The sequence below is a fragment of the Falco peregrinus genome, chromosome 1 (assembly GCF_023634155.1).
Source record: "Falco peregrinus isolate bFalPer1 chromosome 1, bFalPer1.pri, whole genome shotgun sequence".
NCBI lineage: Eukaryota > Metazoa > Chordata > Aves > Falconiformes > Falconidae > Falco > Falco peregrinus.
The window spans coordinates 53,026,841-53,039,606 of NC_073721.1; the positions used below are offsets into that span (position 1 = coordinate 53,026,841).

The 12,766-nt window shown below is 46.5% G+C and overlaps 1 protein-coding gene across 12 annotated transcripts in view; it reads left to right on the forward strand.

Moving 5' to 3' along the window:
* The first annotated feature begins 7,491 nt into the window (after positions 1 to 7,491).
* Positions 7,492 to 12,766, forward strand: part of RALGPS1 (Ral GEF with PH domain and SH3 binding motif 1) — a 120,311-nt gene continuing 115,036 nt past the window's right edge. For all 12 annotated transcript variants that reach the window (XM_055793870.1, XM_055793871.1, XM_055793872.1 and 9 more), the window contains exon 1: positions 7,492 to 7,672. The gene's annotated coding sequence lies outside the window, so the exon portion shown is untranslated. The remainder of the gene's footprint in view (positions 7,673 to 12,766) is intronic.

Genomic DNA, 12,766 nt, shown 5'->3' on the forward strand with positions numbered 1-12,766 from the left:
TCTATGGTGTCAGTGTCTACATTTAGATATTTAATTACCAAGGGACTTGCATTTTAGATGCTTTCCCTGTAGTGTTGTAAAAAGTTGTGGTTTAATACTCATGTACCAACTAGGAATCTAAAAGCTTTAGAGACAAACTACTCTTGAAGTTTCTCTTTTTTGCCAGCATTGCTTCTTTAGTTCTGACCGGATGATCATTCGAGTTTTGTGCTCCAAAACCTTGTCCAATTCTCAAAGCAAAGCAAAACACTTGCCTGGGTGACAAGCCAGAGGCAAGTCAGTTGGGTAGGATGGTAATGTTTAATTTCCACAGCAGCATTTGCATTTTATGTTATGCCAGATGTAACAGTAGAGCTAATACTGTTCTTGGTGAGCGTAGGGTACAGCTTCTAGCCCACAAGCCAGAATTTAACACAAGTAGCCAGCAACTGCTTCGTTACTTTCAGCTGATAGTGCAGTCTTGACTCGTTTCGTGGCAGCTGGCTGTCGGCAGCTCCTGTAAGTGCCTTTGTAACAAGCAGCTTCTTGGAGGAGTTAATACATTCTCAGCCAAGTTGTATACTAATGCTGGGTCTCTGAGCAAGACCAACCTTTCCTGGGACAACTGGAATTTTGCAGAAAGAATTTTTGCTTTAGATTCATGGAAACAAAGCCAATACTGTTAAATTTGGTTAAAATTCACCAACATTGTTGCCAGTTTTCCATTGTGTATCAGATGTATGCCAGCAAAGACTTTTGTTCTGTAATAAAGCTGAATTAAATTTAAATGAGTTTTGAACTCACAGGGCAGCAGAGGGTGTATTTGTGTAACACTAATGCAGCTGAAGGGTATCATTATCTTGGCCGGCTGTGGGGTTTTGGGGGGTGGTGGTTAGCTGGCTGGTCCCCTGAGACCCTGGTGGGCAGATTCAGAATGACTGTTTTAGCAAAACATCTGTTCAAATCCCCTTGCTTACTAAGGTCTGAAAAGCGATGCAGAACTGGGTAAACAAGACGTGACTGTTAGGAGAAGAATAAATGTGATGTTGCTTTTACCCTGAGAGCAGAGACAGAACCCAGCATACTTACACTCCCCTCCACACCTTGGTTTGGTTTGGTTGGTAGAAGTCTTTCATCCTGCAGGTCACCATTGTGGGTAGAAATAAGATGCAGCAAGGTTGTGTCTGTGGAACTTGATGCAGTTAACTTTAAAAGCCAAGCTGCTCACCAGTTCCTTCAGAAAATATTTGCTGTGTTTCCTTTGTTACACATTTCTACCCCCCCCCCAGCCCCCAGCAGCAGAAGCAGATGTAGCTGCTCCCTGTGCACACTTGTGAGCTGGGAAGAGTGTGAGCTGACATGACCCTCAGCAGCTGTGTTATAAGCATGGTGGATTTGTTTACAGCAGACAGCCTGTGGGCGGGATGCTGGTGCAGATGTCACACCACACTGGGCACCTTGTGGAAATCACTTTTAGCATGCAAGTAGGCAGAGGGGGCTGCACCGCAGCGCAGCATCGGTAACAGGCCCCTGTATCAGTGATTTCTGTTTGAAGGCAAGTGGAAAGTGGCCTCCGTGATACGGCTGGCTGCTTTGTACTTGCTTTAGTCAAGCAAAACAAACAGGCTGTATTTTGCTTACAACGCTATGCAAGTACAATCCAAGTTACGGAGTTCTAGATAAATTTACCCTTTAGAACAGACACTGTTCCAAAGGGCACCAAACTTCTTGGGAGCGATGGGGGAAGGGAAAGTAACATGGAACTTCTTTCACATAGAAGTGGTACATGTCTGGTGTTTCTGGAAATGCGGTTTCCAGTGAGAACAGAGTGTATATCTTTGCGCCATCAGAGCAACACACATGCATCGTGCGTGCAGCAGCATCTGGGTCAGGTGCCCTGTAGCATGAGAGGTACTGTGAATTGTAAAGGTAACTTAAATTGTTAATGAAATAAAACATTCTTTCCTTTAAATTGCATCTTTTCCAGGACATTGAAAAATTGTATTATTTTGAAAAGCACAAAATTGTAGCTCTAGCACAATGCAAATATGGCACTATGGGTAGCGGTGAACTACTGGTCCTGGTCACCTGTCCCTGAATGTAGTGGTATCTGGTCAAGGTCAAGGGCGTACTCTTAATGAAGGCTCATACTTCTATGTACACTGTGCAAACTGAGCTTTTTTTCTAGTTGCATATGAACTACATGTATAGGAGTTAATAACGCTGAGTGGGCACAAGAGATCTCCATTTCTGCCAAACATTTTCAGTTCTGACATCAGAGAAAAAGGGTAAAATACCTCAGGGCAGATCTCTAGGACAGAGTGTAGCAGAAGGCTGACGAAGGCAGTGCAGAGCCCTGAAAAAGTGTCTGTCTGTACTGCCGTGGCACCGTACATCAGACTCATGCTTAAAGGAAGACATATTCCTGTATGACTTTCCCAGAAGTCCCATACTGTGTAAAATAAAAGACAACAGATGTAGACAGGAGAGGAAAAGACAAAAGGGTTTTGATCAGAGAGACAACTTGCAATCACCCATGGACGACTTCTGGCATTGAAACAAAGCGGGACTTTGAAGGATGATTTTTTGAGGCAATTTTGCCAGGCTGATGGAGAATTCATCAGTATGAGGCAGTATCAGAGAAAGTGCAAAGGTGCTTGTTAGAAAACATAGTAAGCAGGCAAAGGACAGTGACCCTGGCTAGATATAAGTGAAATGCAATGATAAGATGATACTGAGGGTTAATGGAAAAGCCCTTAAAAGCAAAGATACCTTACACAGTTGCTTTTGGAAGAGAAGACTTGGGAAACTATAAAGGGATATGACCAAAGTAACAAGATTAGAAAACTGTGTTCGTAGGTGTTGTGGTTTAACCCTGGCCAGCGCCTAAGCCCCAGGCAGCCGCTCGGTCACTGCTCTGCAGCAGGATGGGGGAGAGGATCAGAAGAGTAAAAGTGAGAAAACTCGTGTGTTGAGGTAAAGACAGTTTAATAGGTAAAGCAAAAGCCACACACACAAGTGAAGCAAAGCAAGGAATTCATTCACCCCTTCCCACGGGCAGGCAGGCTCAGCCATCCCCAGGGCAGCCGGGCTCCATCACGTACTCGGGAAGACAAACGCCACAATGCCAGGTGTCCCCATCTTCCTTCTTCTTCCCCCAGTTTATATACTCAGCATGAAATCCCATGGTAAGGAATATCCCTTTGGCCAATTTGGGTCAGCTGTCCTGGCTGCGTCCCCTCCCAGTCTCCCGTGCCCCTCCAGCCCCCTCGCTGGCAGGGCCTGAGAAACTAAGAAGTCCTTGACTTGGTATGAACGTCACCCAGCAACAACTGAAAACATCAGTGTTCTATCAGCATTGTTCTCACACCACATCCAAAACACAGCACTGCACCAGCTACTAAGAGGAGAATTAACTCTATCCCAGCTGAAACCAGGACAGTAGGTTTAATGAGTCAAAACTTGTCAAGGTAGTCAAATAAAACTGAAATGATGATGTTACGACCAGATTTTCACACTATGTAAAACACAGGGTCTGTCACTTCAAGAGCTCTTTATAATACGTCAGAAGACTTCACAGTATCTAAATAGTCTTTCTTAAGATGGGTTTCTCTCCTTTTATAGAGAGGAAAAAACTTCTGATACAAAGACGTGGAGTTCCACTGTGCTCCTCTCTGAGATGACATAGGTCAACCGCCTGTGTAAACTGGCTGGTAGCTTCAAAGGCCCCTTCTTGTCTGTTTTGTCCACATGAAGATAATGTGGCAATAAGATAAATTGTAGTGGTGTATATCAGATTATTTTAAGATTTTAAAAATGTCTCTAGACTATTAGAATAATTCTGATATTCTTTGCACTCAACACTTAGAAATGATTCAGGTTTTTCTTTAACCCCCTTTTTTCTAGCTAACCTTACTGCATTTTTGCTGCATGGGATTCTAACTTCCTCTGGCTCTGTTTGGAGATACACCATCGACCTTGGGTAGTTCATATTTGTTTAAAGTTGCAATCCATGGCAATAATTACAGTGCCATAGTACAGTATGTGTGGTTAAACTTCAACTTATCTGCTTGTTTAGAGTTTGTCCCTAATAACTTGGAAAATACTTTAGGCTATTTCAGCAGAGATGTCCAACAAAATAATTCTATTACATAAATAAAAGTAACTTATTTCCAAAGCACTAATTTGGTAAAGCCTGAAAAAGATTTGCTCTGTATCAGTCTCAAGCAATGCTGACATACAAGTGCACACACAGAAAAGTTTGGTTATTGAAACTACTTAATAGGTCATCATTTTAAATAATAAACAGAACTTCTTGATCCAAGATGACACAAACCATGAACTGCTTATGACAACTACTTTCATTTGGTTCATTTTTCCTACTTTCATACATAGTATAACTTGCTTGCCTAAACTGTGCCTGTAATTTCAGTAGAATAAATGTTTATGTATTAATATATAAAAATTATATAATAGTTTGCTATATATAATAATTTGCTATTTATAATGCTATTATTAATGCCATTTATAATGATTTATAATTTCCAGTTTCAATACAGGCTGGGGGATGAAAGGATGGAGAGCAGCTCTGTGGAGAAGGATCTGGGGGTACTGGCGGACAAAACACTGGACATGAGCTGGCACTGTGTGCTCGCAGTCCAGCCAACCGTGCCCTGGGCTGCACGGCAAGCAGCGTGTCCAGCAGGGCGAGGGAGGGGGCTCTGCCCTTCTCTCCACTCTGGTGAGACCCCCTCAGCAGCGCTGTGTCCAGCTCTGGGGCCCCAGCACAGCAGGGACACGGGCCTGTCGGAGCGGGGCTGGAGGCAGCCAGGCTGGAGCCCCTCTGCTGCGGAGATGGCCGAGTGAGCTGGGGTTGTTCAGCTGGGAGAAGCGAAGGCTCCAGGGGAACCATATCGTGGCCTTTCAATATATCAAAGGGGCTTATAAAAAAGATGGAGAAAGATTTTCTGCCAGGGCCTGTAGTGACAGGACATGGGGCAGCATTTGTCAATCGAAAGAGGGCAGATTTAGATCGTGCATAAGGAAGAATTTTTTTTTATGCTGAGGGCAGCACGGCACTGGCACAGGCTGCCCGGAGCAGCTATGGGTGCCCCAGCCCCGGCAGGGCTCAAGGTCAGGCTGGACGGGGCTGGGAGCAGCCTGGTGTGGTGGCAAGTGTCCCTGTCCACAGCAGGGGGCTGGAACTGCATGGTCTTTAAGGTCCCTTCCCACCCAAACCATTCTGATTCCATGAATGCTCTGAAATACCTCAACTTTTCTCACCTTTGCTGGTGCATCTGAATTCGGCATCCGGGGGAAAAAAACGACTCTGAGACTGAGTACTTGTTAAAAAGGTCCTATAAAGCACCACTTTCAGCAAAGCAGGAGATCGAAGACAAAGATTTTGTAAAGAAGTTAAGAAGGCTAAGGAAAATAATTGGTTCAGGTTAAAAGGGAACAGTTCTGTTCAGCCGATCTTTGTGGTACATGCAGACACACTCCAGGTTGTTTAACTTCTAATAGTGCAAACTTCTTGAAAACAGCTGGAGGGGATGCTACAACAGCCAATGAACACGACATATCATAGCTTTTTTTTTTTTCAGCCATAATCATGCAGGCAAAATGGAGCCTGATCCCATGGATCCTCCATCTCATTAGCAATATACAGTTGCATATTACAATTGTATTGTGCATGAATTTAGGAAAAAATTAAATTGAATGTTCAATCGAATATCAGTTGAACTATAGACAGAAACCTTTAATTAAAATTTTGGGGAATTACATGGCTAATGGCATTGTCTGAAGTTACATTATTTAGCTATGCAATTTGCCAGTCTTTTCACAAAACTCAGTACAGTACAACTCTAAACCTTGTCTATGTATTTTTTTTCCACCAGAGGGTGCTGGGCAATTTTTTGAAATATAAGTTACGTAGGGATAACGTAAGGTGCTGTTCATAGAAACCTGAAACAGGAACTAAAAAAGAAGTTTCCAATCTTTGTTTATTATGATACCCTCAACATGAACAGCTGCTGAGTAATTAATTCCATTCGTAGCAAGGCAGTGTTTTTATCCAGGATTTCAGAGGGTGTCCTGCTGTCATGCACAAGACCTGTTCAGGCAGTGGACATTACTACTTTGCAGTACTTTGAGTAGCAGTTTAGAAACTCTGAGACTCTTGTAAGTATTAGGATAAGAAGTAACTAGCTTACAGATTTTTTGGGGAAATTTTTGAGAAATACAAGGAGCTATACTTTTTTTTTTTTTTTAAAGAGGACTGTAGCCCATGAATTGCTGTTTTAATGTCTTGACGTAGCAATATAGGAGGGTGGAAAACATTTTGCCAGAGAACCCTTTACACATGCCGTAGTGGGAGCTGATGCTAGTTTTAGAGGGAAGTGCATGTAGCTTAGCAGTACCAACAGGATAAACTCTGCTGAATAGTCTATGCCTATGAAATGATTGGAGGTTCACATGACATTAATTTTACTTCTTCATGCACTGTGTGCGGGGTGTAGAGAAAACACCTTTCCATATAGTGCATTTGGCTCCAATGTGGATGTTTGAGTCATGAGCATCAGCATTCACAAGCAGATCCCAAATCTACGTTTAAAATTATGTTTATAGTTTATTCTCAAATTTAATCTTCCTGCTCTGGAAAGCAAGCTCATACACGTCTCGCTGGGGTATCTGCAGGGTCTGACCCGCTCTGGACCCGACAGGCACTGAAGCCCTTCAGTCACCAGCAGGCTGGAAGGACAAAGCTCCCGCATGTCCTCCGGGCGCCACGCGCCCTCCCAAAGCCGGCGAGGAACCCCCGGGCACCCCCGCGTCCTGGCAGCGAGCCCCGGCCGGCGGAGCGGAGCGCACCGCACCACGGCCCCGCCCGCCGCCGCAGCGCGCTCGCGGGGGGGCGGGACCCAGCTGGGGCTGCGCGCGGGACGGATCTGGCGCGGGGGCGCTCCCGCCGTTCCGGCTACCGTGCACGGCCCGGCCGCGGGGCCCGTTCTGCCCGGGGCTCGGCGCTGCCTCCCGCCCGTGGCCCGCGCCCAGGGGCCGGGGGCGGGGGGGGGGGCAGATAGCCTTTGCTCTGAGTCGAGGCCCGTCCCTCAGCAGGTGCTGCCCGGACGGAAGAACGGGAATTTCGTCTCCGCGGCCGGGCTGGGCCGGCTGTCCGCGGGAGCGCCCGCGGGGGGCTGCGGCCCGCCGGCCCCCTCCCGGCTGAAGAGCCGCCCTGACCCCGCCGCCTCACCCCAGGGAGCGCCTGGCCGGGCCCCGGCCGCAGCCAGCCCGAGCGCGTGACCACCTCCGGCCAGGCCCGGCCAAGACCTGCCCGCCGCCGCGGCCCCGACCCCACCGCCAGACGCCGCGCACCTGCAGGCGGTGACGGCCTCTGCGCAGTGCCTGCGCGCTCGCACACTCCCGCCCCGCCCCTCCCCGCGCCGATTGGCCAGCGCTGCCGTGCGCAGCGCCGGTTGGCCGGCGGGCCCGTCAGTCTGGCGCGCCCCGGCTCCTCCCCTCGCTCCCCCGCCGCCGGCCTGGGCCTCGTCCTCAGCGGCTGCGGCGGGCGGGGGGCTCGGTCCGGCGGGCTGGCGGCCTGCGGCGCTGTGGGCGCGCCCCCGTCCCGGTGCCGGCGGGGTCCCCGCGCCGAGGGCGCTCGCGGGCGACGCTGGGCGCAGCCGTTCCCGGCCAGGTGAGACGGGGACGCGCCCTGCGTGCCCGCCGGGACAGGTGGGAGCCGGCCCCCGCCCCGGCACGAGGGGGCCGCGCTCGCCCCTCCCGCCCCGCGGGCTGCGAGCCCTCCCGCTGCCGCAGCCCCCCGCCCGCCGCCGTCCCCGCTTCGGGCGTGTGCCGCGAGCGGAGCTCTGCGGCGCGGGCCCGGCCGAGAGCCCCCCCCCCCGCCTCCGCCGGCCAGGGCCGCGCCGCCTGCGGGCAGCTGCCGGCGCTCGGGCAGGGCGGGCCGGGCGCGGCCGCGGGCAGGTGCGCGGGGGGGGCTGGGCCGGGCCGGGGCCCCGCCGCGCTGTGGCAGGGGGCGGGCAGGTGCGCGGGGGGGGCTGGGCCGGGCCGGGGCCCCGCCGCGCTGTGGCAGGGGGCGGGCGGCGGGTGCCCGTCTGAGCGCCGCGTGGCCTTGAGGCGGCGGAGCCGGGCTGGCGGCCCCTCGGGAGCGGCCCCTCGGCCCGGCGGCGCGCGGCTGCCAAGCGACGTTGTGGCGCTGGGCCCGGGAGCGCCGCTGCCACCGCCGGGAGCCCGGTCGGGCCGCGGTGCGGGGGGCGCGGGTGTGAGGGGCGCTGGGCGCCCCGGGGCTCGGGGGGCGGCGGGAGGAGCCTCCCCGGGGGGCGCGTTGCCTGTGCAGGGGAGCAGCTGAAGCCCCGCGTTTGGTCATGTCCTCTGCACCTTCCGAATCAACCGGGCAGCTCCGTGCCCGCGGTGGGAGCGGCGTCGTGCAGGGGCCGTGGAGGAGCCTTGGTTGGCCGCGGCCTGTTTTAAAATCACATCAGATAATTTTTGGTCTGGCTTCAGCAGGATTAGGTACTCCCAAGGGTTTGGGATGTGGTGGAGGAAGAACTGTGGTTGGAATTAAGTGTGTAGCCGCAGTGTGCCTTTTGTCTCTAGTCTGTTGTTCTGAACCCGAGAAAATGGAATTTATGTAATCTCTTGTCTTTATTTATTACTGAAAAAAAAAAAATCTGGGTTGGACCCCTGTTAAGATGTGGAAAGATCTTCCTTGCCTTGAAGAGTTTATCACTGAACGTAGCGATCTCTGCCCTCTAGGTCCAGCAGTTGTGGTTACAGCCAGATTTGGTTTCCTGTGGGTGCTGTGCCTGGTGGATGTTCTTTATGTGTGCGAAGGACAGGGAGGGGATGGAGCAAGGGCAGAACTACGGGCACTTGTCTGTTCATTTTCTGTATGTTGTCCGCCCTGCCAGACATAGCACCAGTTGGAAGAAAAACATCAGAAAACTTTATTTTAACCAAGTTGTTTTATTATTTTTTGTTTATTGACCTTATTTTAGTAAAGGGGCAACATCTAGAAATCAAGATGGGCCATAGTTGGTGAGCTTTGCTTTTTGTTCCCTGACAACTTGTATTTCCAGTCTCTTGGCACGTTTTGTAATCAAGCTTTACATACAGATGTGATAGTGTATTTAAAAGCATTACTAATGAGCACCTTAGAAAATGAAAGATACTTTCATTTATTGTGTATACAAACATAAAATACCTTTAAAGCGAACTTCCATAGGAAGCATGGCTTTTGTTGAACTATGAGACTGAGAAACTTATTTAAAAGTAATTATTAGGTGACCGTATTTGCTATATTTTCTGTCCCAGTCAGTGTTTGCTGTGGCTAACAATGGTGCATCTGAATAGTGTTTTATTTTTTGTTTTTCAGTCACTTTGGTTAAAGTAATACATTGTATTGACAGTCAGCAAAAGCTCATCTTTCTCAACTGCTCAAACGTATGGGTTTTTTTTAATTAAACTTCAAATTTCAACAATTCTCTAAAACATTTTTTCTGCACATTTTTGCTCCCATTTTTCATCATACTTGGGGTATTAGCCTATATGGAATAGGGGGAGGAGGAAGAATTCAACAGCAAGATTGCCTCATTTAAAAACCATGTGTTCTATTCCTGTGATACTTCAGAAGAGTAACACTTTTCATCAGCAGCTCAGAAGACTGACTTGTTTTCACTCCTAAACACGTCAGTTTTGAAACTAAAGATCTAGAAATGGGAGTAGGGGAGCTAGGTAGCAGCTGTATAAGTTGGAATTTTGGAAGTACCATAGGTGAAAAAGTAACCAAAAGTTTTGGAGACAGTTATACTTACCAGGGCTCAGGACAGCAAGGAAAAACTGGTATCTGTTCTGGAGGAAGCGTAGCAATATGTTTGTCTGTTGCTAGGCTAATTTGGGAAAACCATCAATGTCTGTATAATAAGGTTGGTTTTGGTGTGTGTTTTTTTTCTGGTGAGAAAGAGGATGTCATATCAGGTAAGAACTGAACTATTTTCAGTTAATGAATGTCAGACAGTATCTCCCAATGATAAACAGTTTAAAAGCCTGAGAACCAGGTTTCTTCTTAATTGCTAGATAGATGTTGAGATCTCTGGCCTGCCAGTCCCGATTTTGAAGTTCTTGTGTTGAGCTAACGAAAGGCAGGTGCTCTATGGAGTTTATTCTTTAATGTTACCTTGATTATCCATATCAGACAAAATAATAGGGGAAAATAGGATGGGCTTTATTTAATAATATGTTGAAGAACAGAAATATTGGGGTAGTTAAGACAGCACGGTTCTGTGAGAAATTTGTCTTGCTAACCAAACTAAATTTTATTCTTGTATGCAATTCTAGGTTGAATTGACGAAGGTAACTAGGTAAAAACTACAGATATGTTTACTTAATCAAGCACTCTAATACTGTGTGATACTTGGCCTAAAAAAATAACAATGTATTATCCTTTTAATAACAAACAACAAAATTGATCATTTACTGTCTATCAGATGTATTAATACTAGCTGCTTGTGAAAGAACCATTTCTTATAAGAATGATTCTACAGGGAGTTGTGCTAGGTCTGACAGTGCACAGCTTCATCAGTCATCTGGCAGTAAATTGGTGAATGCCATGGTTAACATTTGTAGATAACATCTTGAAAATGTGAACAGTTAAGACAGTCAGTCTGAACAGGGTGAAGTAGACCACTGGGCACATGATGTATTTGAATAGAGTGTGTTAAGGTCAAAATATTTATATTTGAACCTGTAGGCTTCATTTAAAGCACAATCAAATGTGTTTTGAGGTGCGGATGTTCTGCAAATGTTGCAGGCATTCAAAATAGGAAAGCAATGCAACAAGAACTCTCAGTGCATTGTTACAGGAAAAAAAGGGTTAATTCTATCTAAACAAACAGACAAGGAAGTAATGAACAGAATCAGGAAGAAGATTTTAAGTCCTAAAGTGTTTAGTGAAAAGGATGCTGGATTGTAATATGCATTTTAAAAAGGAAGGTTAAAAGTTCTGAGCGCCCCAAAATTAGGAGTGGAAGTGTATTAAGAATTTTTGATGGGAGAGCTGAAAAGCAAGAGCAGCCAAATTGATTAAATGCAGGATCAAGGAAGGTCTCAAGCACAAAAGGGAAATGTTTGCTGCAGTCAGCCTCTTTAGGAGAGGCGAGAGAGGTATCTGTGAGAACATTGAAGTGATCAGAGAAGTGTTGGTGGTAAGGGCTTACATGAGAAGGCCAAAGAACAAGTATTAAGTGTGTGTGTGGTGTTCTGTGTCCAGCCTCAACTCAAAACTGATGTAACATAGAATCAGAGTATCCCAACTTGGAGGGACCACAGGGGTTGAGTCCACCCCCCTGGCTTCATACAGGGCAACCTAAAAGTTAAACCATGTATCTAAGCATTGTCCAAACATTTCTTGAATAACTTTGCAAAACAATCCAAGACATCTAAGGTGGGATGTGGAACAGTATGCTTAAGTAAGTATTCACAGGCTCTATGTTAGGCTGAAATGATGTCATATGAGGAAAACATGAAGCTTTTAGAATAAGGAATTACTGTAGTCATAGGCTAGTGTAAGCGCGGAGGAATCTCCAAAGATAATCTAGTCCAAATTCCTGCTCAGAGCAGGGCCAGTTTTAGAGCAGGTTGCTCAGCATCTTCCTGAGTTTGGAATTTTGAGATTCCATAACTTCTCTGGGCAACTTGTTCCAATGCCTGAGCATTTTCACTGTGAATATTTTTTTTCTCATGTATGATTGGGATTTACCTTCCTGTGACTTGTCTCTGCTGCCTCTTGCGTTTTCATTGCTTGCCTTGGAGAAAAGTCTGGGCCCATCTTCTCTGTGATTTCCCATTCAGGAGTTGGAGCCAGCAACAAGATCAGTCCTTAGCATAGTCATTTTAAGATGAACAAACCCAGTGCGCTCAGCCTCTCCTCTTGCATCTCAGCTGTCTTTCAGCTGGCCTTTTATCTCATATATATTCTATTTCCTGAGCAATATGCTAGATGAAGTCTTCAGTCTAGATTTGTTTTCTGAAACTACATTAGGATGGCTTTCCAGAAAATTATCTTATTTCAACATCCTTGTGCTTGTTTTAATATTACTTTGAATATCTTTAGGTTTATCTTTTAAATGCTATCTTCAAGTAATAGAAAGTGAATAGCGGAAAGTTTTAGATATTTATAATACCATTTGGTGTTTTCAGATTTAAAAAGTTGAATAAAAAATTCTGCAACTGGTATGTAAATGTAGACTCCGCTTTTGTGTTTCAGCAAAGCATAGCTGACCCTTTACCAAAGGAAAAAAGACTGCTTAAATAACACTGTTAAATCATGCTGCTTTCAATTTTCTTTTATGACTACATCTGTTGGTTTCATAAGCAGTCAGAAATAGATATTCAGAAGTATCGCATCTCTTAGAAATAAGTACAAGAACTTTTAACTAAGAAAGTAAACTAGTTTACACTTTTTGTAAAAAAAAATAAAATACTTTCTCATGTTTGGATCTGAAAGCAATTTGCTGTCTTGCAGAAATTTCTCCAAAGTAAACATTTAGATACCCTCTTATGGAACATGTTGCACCAAAGATGTTGAGGAAGATACAAGGTTAATGGAAGCTTTAGTAGCTCCTTTAGCAAGTAGAATGAAACATAAGGATTTTGCACTCTTCTGCAGTTTCCAAAGATGTAGTTTGAGATTACCTAATTTCTATAGGTTATATTTCCTGATTCCTGTCATCCCTTGAATATGTAGTCCTAGATATTTTCCTTGGTTCAAAGC